This window comes from Mustelus asterias, chromosome 14 (assembly GCF_964213995.1).
Source record: "Mustelus asterias chromosome 14, sMusAst1.hap1.1, whole genome shotgun sequence".
NCBI classification, from domain to species: Eukaryota; Metazoa; Chordata; class Chondrichthyes; order Carcharhiniformes; family Triakidae; genus Mustelus; species Mustelus asterias.
The window spans coordinates 7,096,246-7,109,223 of record NC_135814.1 but is presented as its reverse complement, the minus strand read 5'-3'; positions in this window follow the sequence as shown (position 1 = coordinate 7,109,223).

Below are 12,978 nucleotides of genomic sequence, written 5' to 3'. Positions count from 1 at the left end.
TGTAGAAATTCAAAAAAGCACAGACAAGTTGGTGGATTTGGTGGGTGGGCAGATTGCAGTTGAAGCTCAAAGCAGAGAGATGTGAAGTGATCCATTTTGGTTGAAAGATCACCGAGAGACAGAACAAAATAGGGATACAATTCTCAAGGAGCAGAGGGACCTGGGTGTATGTGTGAATAGATCATTGAAGGTGGCAGGACAGGTGGCGAGAGTGGTTAATCAAGCATAGGACATCCTGGGTTTATTAATAGGGGCATTCACAAGCAGCCTATGTTGAACTAGTTTGGCATCAGCTGAAGTATTGTGTCCAGTTCTGGGGGCTGCGCTTCAGGAAGGATGCAAAGGCATCGAAGAATGCAGAAAAGATTCACAGTGCCTCAATGGGCGGCACGGTAGCACAGTGGTTAGCACTGCTGCCTCACAGCTCCAGGGACCTGGGTTCGATTCCCGGCTTGGGTCACTGTCTGTGTGGTGTTTGCACTTTCTCCCTGTGTCTGTGTGGGTTTCCTCCGGGTGCTCCGGTTTCCTCCCACACTGCGAAAGACATGCAGGATAGGTGCATTGGCCATGCTAAATTGCCCCTCAGTGTCTCAGGATGCATAAGTTAGAAGGATCAGAGGGGTAAATATGTGGAGTTACGGGGATAGGGCCTAGGTGGGATTATTGTCTGTGCAAACTCGATGGACCAAATGGCCTCCTTCTGCACTGTAGGGATTCTATTTAAAAAATGGTTCCAGGGATGAGCAACTTCAGTTATGAAGATAGATTGTTTATTTATTTTGTTTATTATTGTCACAAGTAGGCTTACATTAACACTGCAATGAAGTTACTGTGAAACTCCCCCAGTCACCACACTCCGGCACCTGTTCAGGTACACTGAGGGAGAATTTAGCATGGCAAAAGCACCAAACCAACATGTTTTTCAGACTATGAGAGGAAAGCACCCGGAGGAAACCCACCCAGACACGGGAACAACATGCAGACAGTGACCCAATCCGGGAATCAATCCGGGGTCCCTGGCGCTATGAGGCAGCAGTGCTAACCACTGTGCCGCCGTGTGGAGAAGTTGGGACTGTTTTCCTTAGAGAAGGTAAGGTTGTAAGGAGATTTGATCAAGATGAGGGGTCTGGACAGGGTAGATAGGGAGAAATGGTTCCCATTGGTGGAGGGATGGAGAACCTGTGGACACGGATTTAAAGTAATTGGCAAAAGAAGCAAAAGTGAAATGAGGAAAATCTTCTTCCTGCAGCGATGGTTAAGATCTGGAGTCATCTGTCCATGGGGGCCGGGTTACAGGGAGATGGCAAGAGACTGGCGCTGGCTGAGTGGCTCATTCGGAGAGCCTGTGCAGACATGATGGGTCGAATGGCCTCTTTCTGCACCATAATAATTCTGCATTTGTGTGAAAGGAGAAAGAAATGTAGAGAGAGTCAGTGTGAGTGAGGATAGACAGAGAAAGGTGCAGGTTGGAGCAAAATATAAATAATGAGAAAGGAATGTAGAAGGAGCATCTGAAAAAAATCAAAGTGTGAAGTGGAAGTGCCAGATGAGAGCCGAGACACACGGGAAAAAGCAAAATAAACAAAGCAAAAATAGGCTCAGAAAGTGAAGGAACAGGAGATAATAGAGCAGAGAATGTGAGGGTTAATGTGCGAGAGAGAAAGACAGAAAGAATCATAGAATCGTAGAATCCCTGCAGTGCAGAAGGAGGCCATTCAGCCCATCAGGTCTGCACCAACCCACTGACAGAGCATCTTACTCAGGCCCTTACCCTGTAACCCCATGAATTTACTCCAATAATCCCCCTGACCTACACATCTTTGGACACTAAGCATGGACACAATTTAGCATGGCCAATCCACCTAACCTGCACATCTTTGGAGGAGAGAGAGAGAGCAAAAGAGAGAAGGAGCGAGAGAGATAAAGAAAGAAAGAGCGAGAAAGAGATTGAGAGAAATAAAGAGAGAAAGAAAGATTGCCTATTTCTACCTCTGTAACATCACTTGTCTTTGCCTCAACTCATCTGCTGTTGAAACCCTCACCCTTATCTCAATTTCCTCTGGCCTTGACCATTCCAATGCTGGCCTCATACAATGGGTGGCACGCGGTGGCACAGTGGTTAGCACTGTTGCCTCACAGCACCAGGGATCCAGGTTCAATTCTGGCCTCGGGTCACTGTCTGTGTGGAGTTTGCACGTTCTCTCCGTGTCTGCGTGGGTTTCCTCCGGGTGCTCCGGTTTCCTCCCACAGTCCAAAGATGTGCGGGTTAGGTTGATTGGCCATGCTAAATTGACCCTAGTGTCAGGGGGATTAACAGGATAAATGTGTGGGGTTACGGAAAAAGGGCCTGGGTGGTCGGTACTGACTCGATGGGCTAAATGGCCTTCTTCTGTACTGTAGGGATTCTATGACTCTATGAATCATAAGCTTGAGGCCATCCAAAACTTTGCTGCCCCCTGTCTTGACGCAGCAAAAGTCCCATTCCCTTATCTGCCCTGCGCTCACTAACAATCACTGGTTCCTGATTCAGATATTAAACATTTCATTCTCTTTCCAACTCTTGTTGAGTCCAGCACAGATATCTATTGCCTCTACGACTCAGGTAAGCAATGACACACGATGAGTAAGGATGGCTCATAATTAAACAAGAGGAAGTCTCACAACACCAAGTTAAAGTACAACAGGTTTATTTGGAAACACGAGCTTTCGGAGCGCAGCTCCTTCATCAGGTGAATGGAGAGGTCGGTTAAACAATGCCTTCACCACCTCAGGGCATTGCAAATGAAGCCTGGCTGAAATGTGGTCCCCGCTATAACATTAGAAATGTGGCTGCCAATTTGCACACAGCAAGTCCCCACTGTCAGCAATGTGATTGTGACAGATAATCTCTTCTTCGTGGTGTTTGAGGGAGGATACATTTTGGTCCCTGCCCCTCTCCTGCAATGGGATCTCTTATATCTACCCTGAGAGGATAGATGGGCTTTCAGTTTAACACCTCATTCAAAAGATGGCATTGCTGACAGTGCAGCACTCCCTCATAGAAACATAGAAACTAAAAGCAGAATTAGGCAATTCGACCCTTCGAGCCTGCTTCTCCATTCATTTTGATCATGGCTGATCATCGAATTCAACATCGGACCGTCAGCCTTGTTTTTGTGTTCAGGTCTCTGGGTTGAACCCATGCATTTCAGGCTCAGGGACAAGAGTGTTTTCTTTTATTCATTCATGGGACATGGGCGTCACTGGCTGGTTAGCATTTATTGCCCATCCCTGGTTGCTCTTGGCTAGGCCATTTCAGAGGGCAGTTGAGAGTCAACCACATTGCGATGACTCAGGAGTCACATGTAGACCAGACCAGGTAAGCACAGCAGATTTCCTTCCCTAAAGGGACATTAGTGAACCAGATGGGTTTTTCCAACAATCTACAATGGTTTCATAGTCATCAGCAGATTCTTAATATTATAGTTATTTGGAGAGTAATGAATTGATAGGTGATAGTCAGCATGGTTTTGTGGCAGGTAGGTCGTGCCTTACTAACCTTATTGAGTTTTTTGAGAAAGTGACCAAGGAGGTGGATGGGGGCAAGGCAGTGGACGTGGTATATATGGATTTTAGTAAGGCGTTTGATAAGGTTCACCATGGTAGGCTTCTGCAGAAAATGCAGATGTATGGGATTGGGGGTGATCTAGGAAATTGGATCAGGAATTGGCTAGCGGATAGGAAACAGAGGGTGGTGGTTGATAGTAAATATTCATCATGGAGTGCGGTTACAAGTGGTGTACCTCAGGGATCTGTTTTGGGGCCACTGCTGTTTGTAATATTTATTAATGATCTGGATGAGGGTATAGTTGGGTGGATTAGCAAATTTGCTGATGACACCAAAGTCGGTGGTGTGGTAGACAGTGAGGAAGGGTGTCGTAGTTTGCAGGAAGACTTAGACAGGTTGCAAAGTTGGGCCGAGAGGTGGCGGATGGAGTTTAATGCGGAGAAGTGTGAGGTAATTCACTTTGGTAGGAATAACAGATGTGTTGAGTATAGGGCTAACGGGAGGACTTTGAATAGTGTGGAGGAGCAGAGGGATCTAGGTGTATGTGTGCATAGATCCCTGAAAGTTGGGAATCAAGTAGATAAGGTTGTTAAGAAGGCATATGGTGTCTTGGCGTTTATTGGTAGGGGGATTGAATTTAGGAGTCGTAGCGTTATGTTGCAACTGTACACAACTCTGGTGCGGCCGCACTTGGAGTACTGTGTGCAGTTCTGGTCCCCACATTACAGGAAGGATGTGGAGGCTTTGGAGAGGGTGCAGAGGAGGTTTACCAGGATGTTGCCTGGTATGGAGGGGAGATCCTATGAGGAGAGGCTGAGGGATTTGGGATTGTTTTCGCTGGAAAGGCGGCGGCTAAGAGGGGATCTTATTGAAACATATAAGATGATTAGAGGTTTAGATAGGGTGGATAGTGATAGCCTTTTTCCTCTGATGGAGAAATCCAGCACGAGGGGGCATGGCTTTAAATTGAGGGGGGGTAGTTATAGAACCGATGTCAGGGGTAGGTTCTTTACCCAGAGGGTGGTGAGGGATTGGAATGCCCTGCCAGCATCAGTAGTAAATGCGCCTAGTTTGGGGGCGTTTAAGAGATCCGTAGATAGGTTCATGGACGAAAAGAAATTGGTTTAGGTTGGAGGGTCACAGTTTTTTTTTAACTGGTCGGTGCAACATCGTGGGCCGAAGGGCCTGTTCTGCGCTGTAATGTTCTATGTTCTATGTTCTATGTTCTAATACCAGACTTTTTTATATTATTGAATTCAAATTCCACCATCTGCCGTGGCGGGATTTGAACCCGGATCCCCAGAACATTAGCTGAGTATCTGGATTAATAATCTAGCGTTAATACCACTAGGCTATTGCCTACCCAATAAACCACAGCTGACACTACTGTGCTACATATTAATATCACGAAAGGCGATTTTACAATGCCAATTTAACTCTTTCTTTGTACAGAAAGGGACATTCATGGACCTTTATCCATCTTTTAGAATTTGATACCCGTTGCTTTAAGCTTTGTTGTTGAAAACCGAGCTACAGTGGGTGGGATTTTCCAGCTCTTCCTGCCCATGAAATCTTCCAGTCCTGCCGAAGGTGGCGACAGGTTCCCTGGCAGTGAGGTGATGCAGAAACGGCACGGTGACAATTCCTACCTCAACCCGTAGACAGGAATGTTGAGTATAAAAGCAAATAATAGTTTCTGAAATGGTAATAAGATCCTGGTTGACTGGATCTCGGTCAGAGAAGGGGTGGAGTGATGTCTGTTTTTCATCCTGGAACCTAATTTTCCTGTTTGGATGTCCAAGTCTGGACACTCCATGTAAGAGGAACATAACAAGGGATAAAAAAGGTCAGCGAGATTCACAGTGCAGATGGGGATAAAAGATTATTGATAAAAAAGTGATGTGCTGTCAAAGTTTTCTGTCTTGCACTCATCAGAACAGATGCAAAAAAAACAAATTTAAGATTGTTGCTTCTTTTGAAATTTGGCATTATTGCATCTGCCCTGATGAGTACAAAGCCAAAAGATTTGACAGCTGTCCCTTTTTCAACAATGCTCAAGTTCTGTACGAACAAGCAAAATGGCTTGGAAATTAAATTGGTTTGCGTTGGAACAGTATTTGACAAGGATGAATATTGGAGGTAGTGCAGAAAAGGGACAATATAGTATTAACACATGATGCATAGGCTGAAGGGCTAATATTGACACAGGGCAATGGGCCCAATGGCCTCCCTCCATGCTGCACTTGCTTTTTTTATTCATTGATGGGATGTAGGCATCGCTGGCTGGGCCAGCATTTATTGCCCATCTCTGAATCAACCACATTGCTGTGGCTCTGGAGTTACATGTAGGCCAGACCAGCTAAGGATGACAGGTTTCCTTCCCTAAAAGACTTGCTATGATTATTATAGGAAAACTGATAATTCCTCCAATCCCACCCCTCATGGTGGGAATTTCCATGTCTGCGTGGGTTTCCTCCGGGTGCTCTAATTTTCTTCCACAGTCCAAAAATATGTAGGTTAGGTGGATTAGCCATGATGTATGCACAGGTTAACAGGGTTAGGGCAGAGGTATCTGGCCTTGAGTCAGACGCTCTTTTGGAGAGTCAGTGCAACATTGATGGGCCGAATGGCCTCTTTCTGCATTGTCGAGATTCTGTGGTTCTAATATTTGTCCAGAAAACTGACCCTTTTTGCCAACCCTAACCTGTATAAGTGACTGTTCCTGCTAACCCTATCCATTGTGGTAGCCTGTGGAGTGGCACAGTGGTTAGCACTGCTGCCTCACAGCGCCAGGGACCCAGTTCAATTCCTGCCTCGGGTCACTGTCTGTGTGGAGTTTGCACATTCTCCCCATGTCTGCGTGGGTTTCCTCCGGGTGCCCCAGTTTCCTCCCACAGTCCAAAGATGTGCAGGTTAGGTTGATTGGCCATGCTAAATTAACCCTCGTGTTAGGGGGATTAGCAGGGTAAATATGAGGGGTTATGGGAATAGGGCCTGGGTGGGATTGTTGTCGATGCAGACTCGATGGGCTGAATAGCCTCCTCCTGTTCTGTAGGGATTCTATGATTCTCAAGCTTTATTTCTTGTGATGGTTTTTCTCGCTAACCCTTTCCCTGGAGCTGCTGTGTGTTTTCCATTTCACCCCAAGGCATCACCATGCTATCAGTGATGTGGAGATGCCAGCGTTGGACTAGTGTGGGCACAGTAAGAACTCTCACAATGACAGACTAAAGCCCTGTTTATTTGGAATCACGAGCTTTCAGAGCGCGGAGGTGAGTGCTGAGAAGTAGCAACGCTCCAAAAGCTCGTGATTCCAAATAAAACTGTTGGGCTTTAACCTGGTGTTGTGAGACTTCTTACCATGTATTCAGTGGCTCATGCAATGTTTCAGTGTCAGTTCTGCAGGATGCCTCCAGCAAGTAATCAGAGAAAAATCATAGAAATCCCACAGTACAGAAAGAGGCCATTCGGCCCATCGACCTACCCCCACATATTTACTCACTAATCCCTCTAACTACGCATCTCAGGACACTAGGGCAATTTTTAGCAATCAACCTAACCCGCACATCTTTGGACTGTGGGAGGAAACCAGAGCACCCGGAGGAAACCCATGCAGACACGAGGAGAATGTACAAACTCCACACAGACAGTGACCCAAGCCGGGAATCAAACCCAGGTCCCTGAAGCATGTGAAGCAGCAGTGCTAACCACTGTGCTACCGTGCCGCCCGAATGCGACTATTGAATTGCCAGCTCAGAAACAGGCCATTCGCCCCCTCTGCTGTCTGCTGGTGTTGCCACACTTGTACAAGGGAAAGGTGCAGAGTGCCGGATGGATGAGGGGCACGCTTCATTGCACTCTGAAATCAGCTGCAACTGGACTGTTCGGTCTGGATCATGTTGGATTGCTGCTCTGTTAGCACTGCTGGGGTCACAGCACCTTCCATGAGCTGCAATTTAGAAGCAGCGATTACGGGATCGGCCTGAATCTTGGATTTATTTGTTAGTGAGATGCTGCGGATTTTTTAAACCCTCTCTCCTTCTCCCCAGGTGTTGGAGAGAGTTCCAGGTTAGCTCGACAGCGCCGTCCCGCGGGGGGGACTCTCCAACTTGCTGACTTCAGAGAGGCGAACTCCACAAGTTGAATACTTTGGGGGTAAACTTGAACTGAAAGGAGAGGGAGGATAAACTTCCTCCCGTTAATCAGGGCTGAGATTTTGTGTTCCCTTTCTTACAGAAGTTTTCAAACAAGACCCACTCCCCTACCTCCAAAGGCAATTACATCAGTGAAGTTATTCTAACATGCTCACGTCTTAAAGTATATTTTCTTACCAAGTGGAAATATTGTATCGGGGACAGACTGAGGAAGCCGGGGAGTGGAAGCAGCTGCTTCTCGGAGAGTGAAGGTTTAAATAGAGTAAATAAGAAGAAACTCTTTCCTACTGGCAGGAGGTTTGGTAACCAGAGGATGAAGATTGTAAGATAGTTGGCAAACAGACAAGAGGCAAGATGAGGAGGAATGAGTTATTTAAGCAATGAGTTATGGTGAGCTGGAATTCAGCTCCTGACTGAGGGATGGAAACTCCCAGAAAGGAACCGGATAAAAAATGGAGTTTTTTAAAAATTGGTGACTTATGTCCCATTTGGGACTCGTGTGAGAAACGTCATCTCGGTTGGGACTTGTGTGAAAATTGTTGTTCCTGTTGGGACTCGTGTGCCCTAGAAGGTGAAGTAAGAAAGTCTCACAACGCCAGGTTAAAATCCAATTGGTTTATTTGGAATCACGAGCTTTTGGAGCGCTGCTCCTTCATCAGGCCTGAAGACTCACCTGATGATGAAGGAGCAGCGCCATGAAAGCTCGTGATTCCAAATAAACCTGTTGGACTGTAACCTGGTGTTGTGAGACATCTTACTGTGCCCACCCCAGTCCAATACTGGCATCTCCACGTCATAGAAGGCAAAACTCTGGAAGGTGAAACTCCAAAAGGCGCACCCCTGGATGGCATAGCCCCAGAAGGCGTAACCCCGGAATGAAAAACCCTGGAAGGTGAAACTCTAGAACGATAAACCCAAAAGGTGACAGATATCTTACAATGAATTCCATTTTCACTGGAAGAGAGGTTGTTTGCTGCTGTATTGAGGAAGGTAGACTTGCCGTTGACATTGTAATCCTAGCAGCTTGTTTTCATAATTTATCACTGAGAAATTGTAATGTATTTGGGTTGTAATGTATAATGTATTTGGGTGAACTGTTTAAATAAAGAGAAAGTTGGGGATGGGTAGAGGTTGGGATTATCTGGACAGCCGCTTCAGTGAGCTGAAACACTCCTGATGGGCCAAATGGCCTTCCCTTGTTCTGGATGATTCTGTTATCCTGAATGTGTGAGTTGGGCGGGGGGAGGTGGGGGGAGGGGGAGGTGGGTAGGGGCAGTTGTGTGTGCTGGGGTTAACAGTCACGTTATATTGTTGTGGATGGTGCAAGGGGTGGCACAGTGGTTAGCACTGCTGCCTCACAGCGCCAGGGACCTGGGTTCGATTCCTGGCTTAGGTCACTGTCTGTGTGGAGTCTGCATGTTCTCCCCGTGTTTGCATGAATTTCCTCCGGGGTTTATCAGGGTAAATACATGGAGTTGCGGGGGGATAGGGCCTGGTTGGGATTGTTGTTCGTGCAGGCTCGATGGGCTGAATGGCTTCCTGCTGCACTGTAGAGACCCTATGATCCGATGATAATGGGCTGAATGGCCACTTTCTGTACCGTATTAAGGGTGGTGGTGGGGGTGTGGATGGGGGAAGGGTTTACACAGTAAGAGTTTTAACAACTCCAGGTTAAAGTCCAACAGGTTTATTTGGTAGCAAATGCCATTAGCTTTCGGAGCGCTGCTCCTTCGTCAGATGGAGTGAAAATGTGCTCTCAAACAGGGCACAGAGACACAAAATCAAGTTACAGAATACTGATTAGAATGCAAATCTCTACAGCCAACCAGGTCTTAAAGAAACAGACAATGTGAGTGGAGGGAGCATTAAGCACAGGTTAAAGAGATGTGTATTGTCTCCAGACAGGACAGCCAGTGAGATTCTGCAAGTCTGAAGGGTTTACAAACAGCAATCTTGAGGGGTACTTAGAATCATAGAATCCAGCGCAGAAGGAGACCATTCGCTCTCTAACCTATGCATCCTGGGACACCAAGGGGCAACTTATCATGGCCAATGCACCTAACCCGCACATCTTTAGAGTGTGGAAGGAAATCGGAGCACCCAGAGGAAACCCACGCAGACACGTGGAGAACGTGCAAACTCCACACAGACAGTGACCCAAATCGGGAATCAAGCCCAGATCGCTGGAGCTGTGAGGCAGCAGTGCTAACCACTGTGCCACCGTGCCGCCCTGTGAAGAGAGAAGCACCGACAAAGGTGGGCCACTGTACATTTTTATAGAGCAGGTCTCACTTTGCGAAGCTGGATTCACAGATTCCTCACGTGGCAACATTTCCCTTTCCTGAAATAAAAGCTCCTTTGAGTTCACCACAGAATACGTATCAACAGTTGGAATAGGAGATGGTCCCAAAGCTTGTATCTTCACACCTTCTTTAGTAAAAGTCTAATTGAGTGGTTTATAAAGAAATGGATTTGGTCTAAGTATCAAGTGAGTTCGCTGTAACCGCAAATGAATAAACAACTTTAGTATTAAAGAAAGAGTGCCCGTCAGGCCCTCCAACAAAGGCAAATGATTAACAGTCAACAAAGTTGTTATTGCCCATGAATAGGCCCAATTGTAATATAGTTTCCCGAGGCTACTGTACTGCAAATTTCATTAAAACTTCAATTAAATTCTGACCGCAAAAAAAAAACAGGTAGAACCTGATTGCCTGGAAGAGGAACAAAAAAAGATTTTGGAGCAAGAAGAACACAAGTAGACCTTTTATAACAATTACCTGGGCAGGACTAGCTGTCGGTCCAGCTTACACGTCTCCCCACACAACCTCCCCGCTCGCCAACACCAACCCCCCCCCCCCCCCCCGCTCCCCGATCCACTCCCCAACTTCATTGAGCCAACCTTTAAAATGGGGAAAGATTTTTACTCTCAAATCACCAAAAAACAATCCGTTTACTTCTTCCCTGTTTCAGAGCCTGTCTACTGCCCCTTCCCCCTCCCCCTCACCCCCACTCCCCCCAATCTGAGTAACGTTAACTCCCAGGGACAAGTAAGTGAACAGAACAGACAGGGAAATTTTTTTAAAAACGGTGGCCACTTTCTGGAAATTCCTCCTCAGTTTACCCGAGGCAATGAAACGGACTCCATAGTTACCGAGAAGGCAACACCAAACACGCTTCAGTTAACCCCATCATCACCCCAACATATACGAAAACAGAGAGGAAGGAGGCTTGTTTATCTATAGCATTTGTCACAACCTTGGAACACCCCAGAAATGGAATCGCTGCAGCATTAGGGTTCGGGCCAGTGTTTTAATTCAGGAAATAAGCCCCAACGCCTGAGCAAATTACTTCATTTTCTATCACTTGTTACGGACATACGAATTAGGAGTAAGTTTAAGTTTATTTTTTAGTGTCACAAGTAGGCTTACATTAACACCGCAATGATGTTACTGTGAAAATCCCCGAGTCGCCACACTCTGGCGCCTGTTCGGGTTACACTGAGGGAGAACTTAGCACGGCAAATGCACCTAACCAGCACGTCTTTGGGCTGTGGGAGGAAACCGGAGCACCCAGAGGAAACCCACGCAGACACAGGGAGAATGTGCAAACTCCACACAGTCACCCAAGGCTGGAATCTAACCCAGGTCCCTGGCGCTGTGAGGTAGTAGTGCTAACCACTGTGCCACTGTGCTGCCCTTGAAGTAATCTGAACCCTCTGCACCCCCTACTTTTTAGTTTAAGTTTAAGTTTTAAGTTTATTTATTAGTGTCACAAGTAGGCTTACATTAACGCTGCAATGAAGTTACTGTGAAAATCCCCTGCCACACTCTGGCACCTGTTCGGGTACATTGAGGGAGAATTTAGCATGACCAATGCATCTAATCAGCACGTCTATCAGACTGTGGGAGGAAACCAGAGCACCCGGAGGAAACCCACACAGACACGGGGAGAACGTGCAGACTCCACACAGACAGTCGGCCATTCAGCCCCTTTAAGCCTGCTTGTCCATTCAATTAGATCATGGTCGATCTGACTGTGGCCTCAACTCCACATTCTACCTACCCCCGAAACCCTTTGACTACGTTGCTCATCAAAAACTTATCTACCTCTGCCTTAAAGAATATTCAATGACCTGACCTCCACCATTCTCTGGGGAAGAGAGTTCCACAGATTTACTACCTTCTAAGAGAAAACAAATTCTCCTCAACTCCCTCGTAAATGGGATGTCCCCTTATTTTTAAACTGTGTCCCCTAGTTCGAGTCTTCCCCACATGGGGAAACATCCTCTCAGCATCCACCCTGTCAACTCCCCTCTGGATTTTATAGTTTTCTGTAAGATCACCTTCAACCTTCTAAACTCCAATGAATACAGGCTCAATCTATCCAACCTTTCTTCATAAGATAAACCTTTTATCCCAGGTATCAATCATGTGAACCTTCTCTGAACTGCTTCCGACCTATTTATATATTTTCTTAAATAAGGAGACCAAACTGTACTCTGTATTTTAGATGTGATCTCAGCAATACCGTGTACAACTGTAGCAAAACATCCCAACACATATATTCTGTTCCGCTTGCACCAACATTCCATTTACCTTCCTAATCACTTAGAATCATAGAATCCTACAGTGCAGAAGGAGGCCATTCGGCCCATCGAGTCTGCACTGACCACAATCCCACCCAGGCTCTATCCCCATAACCCTATGCATTTACCTTAGCTAGTTCCCCCTGACACTAAGGGACAATTTAGCATGGCCAATCCACCCAACCCACACATCTTTGGACTGTGGGAGGTAACTGGGGCACCCGGAGGAAACCCACGCAGACACAGAAAGAATATGCAAACTCCACACAGACAGAGACCCAAGCCGGGAATCGAACCCGTGTCCCTGGCGCTGAGGCAGTATTGCTAACCACTGTGCCACCGTGCCGCCCATTGCCTTATCTGCATGCTAACCTTTTCTGATTCATATATCAGGACATTCAGATCCCTCTGTACCTCTGATGCAATCTCTTACCATTTAAATAATGTGCTGTTTTTGCATTCTTCCTGCCAAATCTTACTCCATCTGCCAAATTTTTGCCCACTCACTTAATCTGTCTAAGTCTCACTGCAGACTCCTTACATCACCTTCACTATTTACTTCCCTACTTATCTTTGTGTTATCAGCAAATTTAGCAACAATACATTTGGTCCCTTTGTCTAAGTAATTGATATAAATTGTAAATGGTTGGGGTCCCAGCATTGATTCCTGCGGCACTATCTTGCCAACCTGA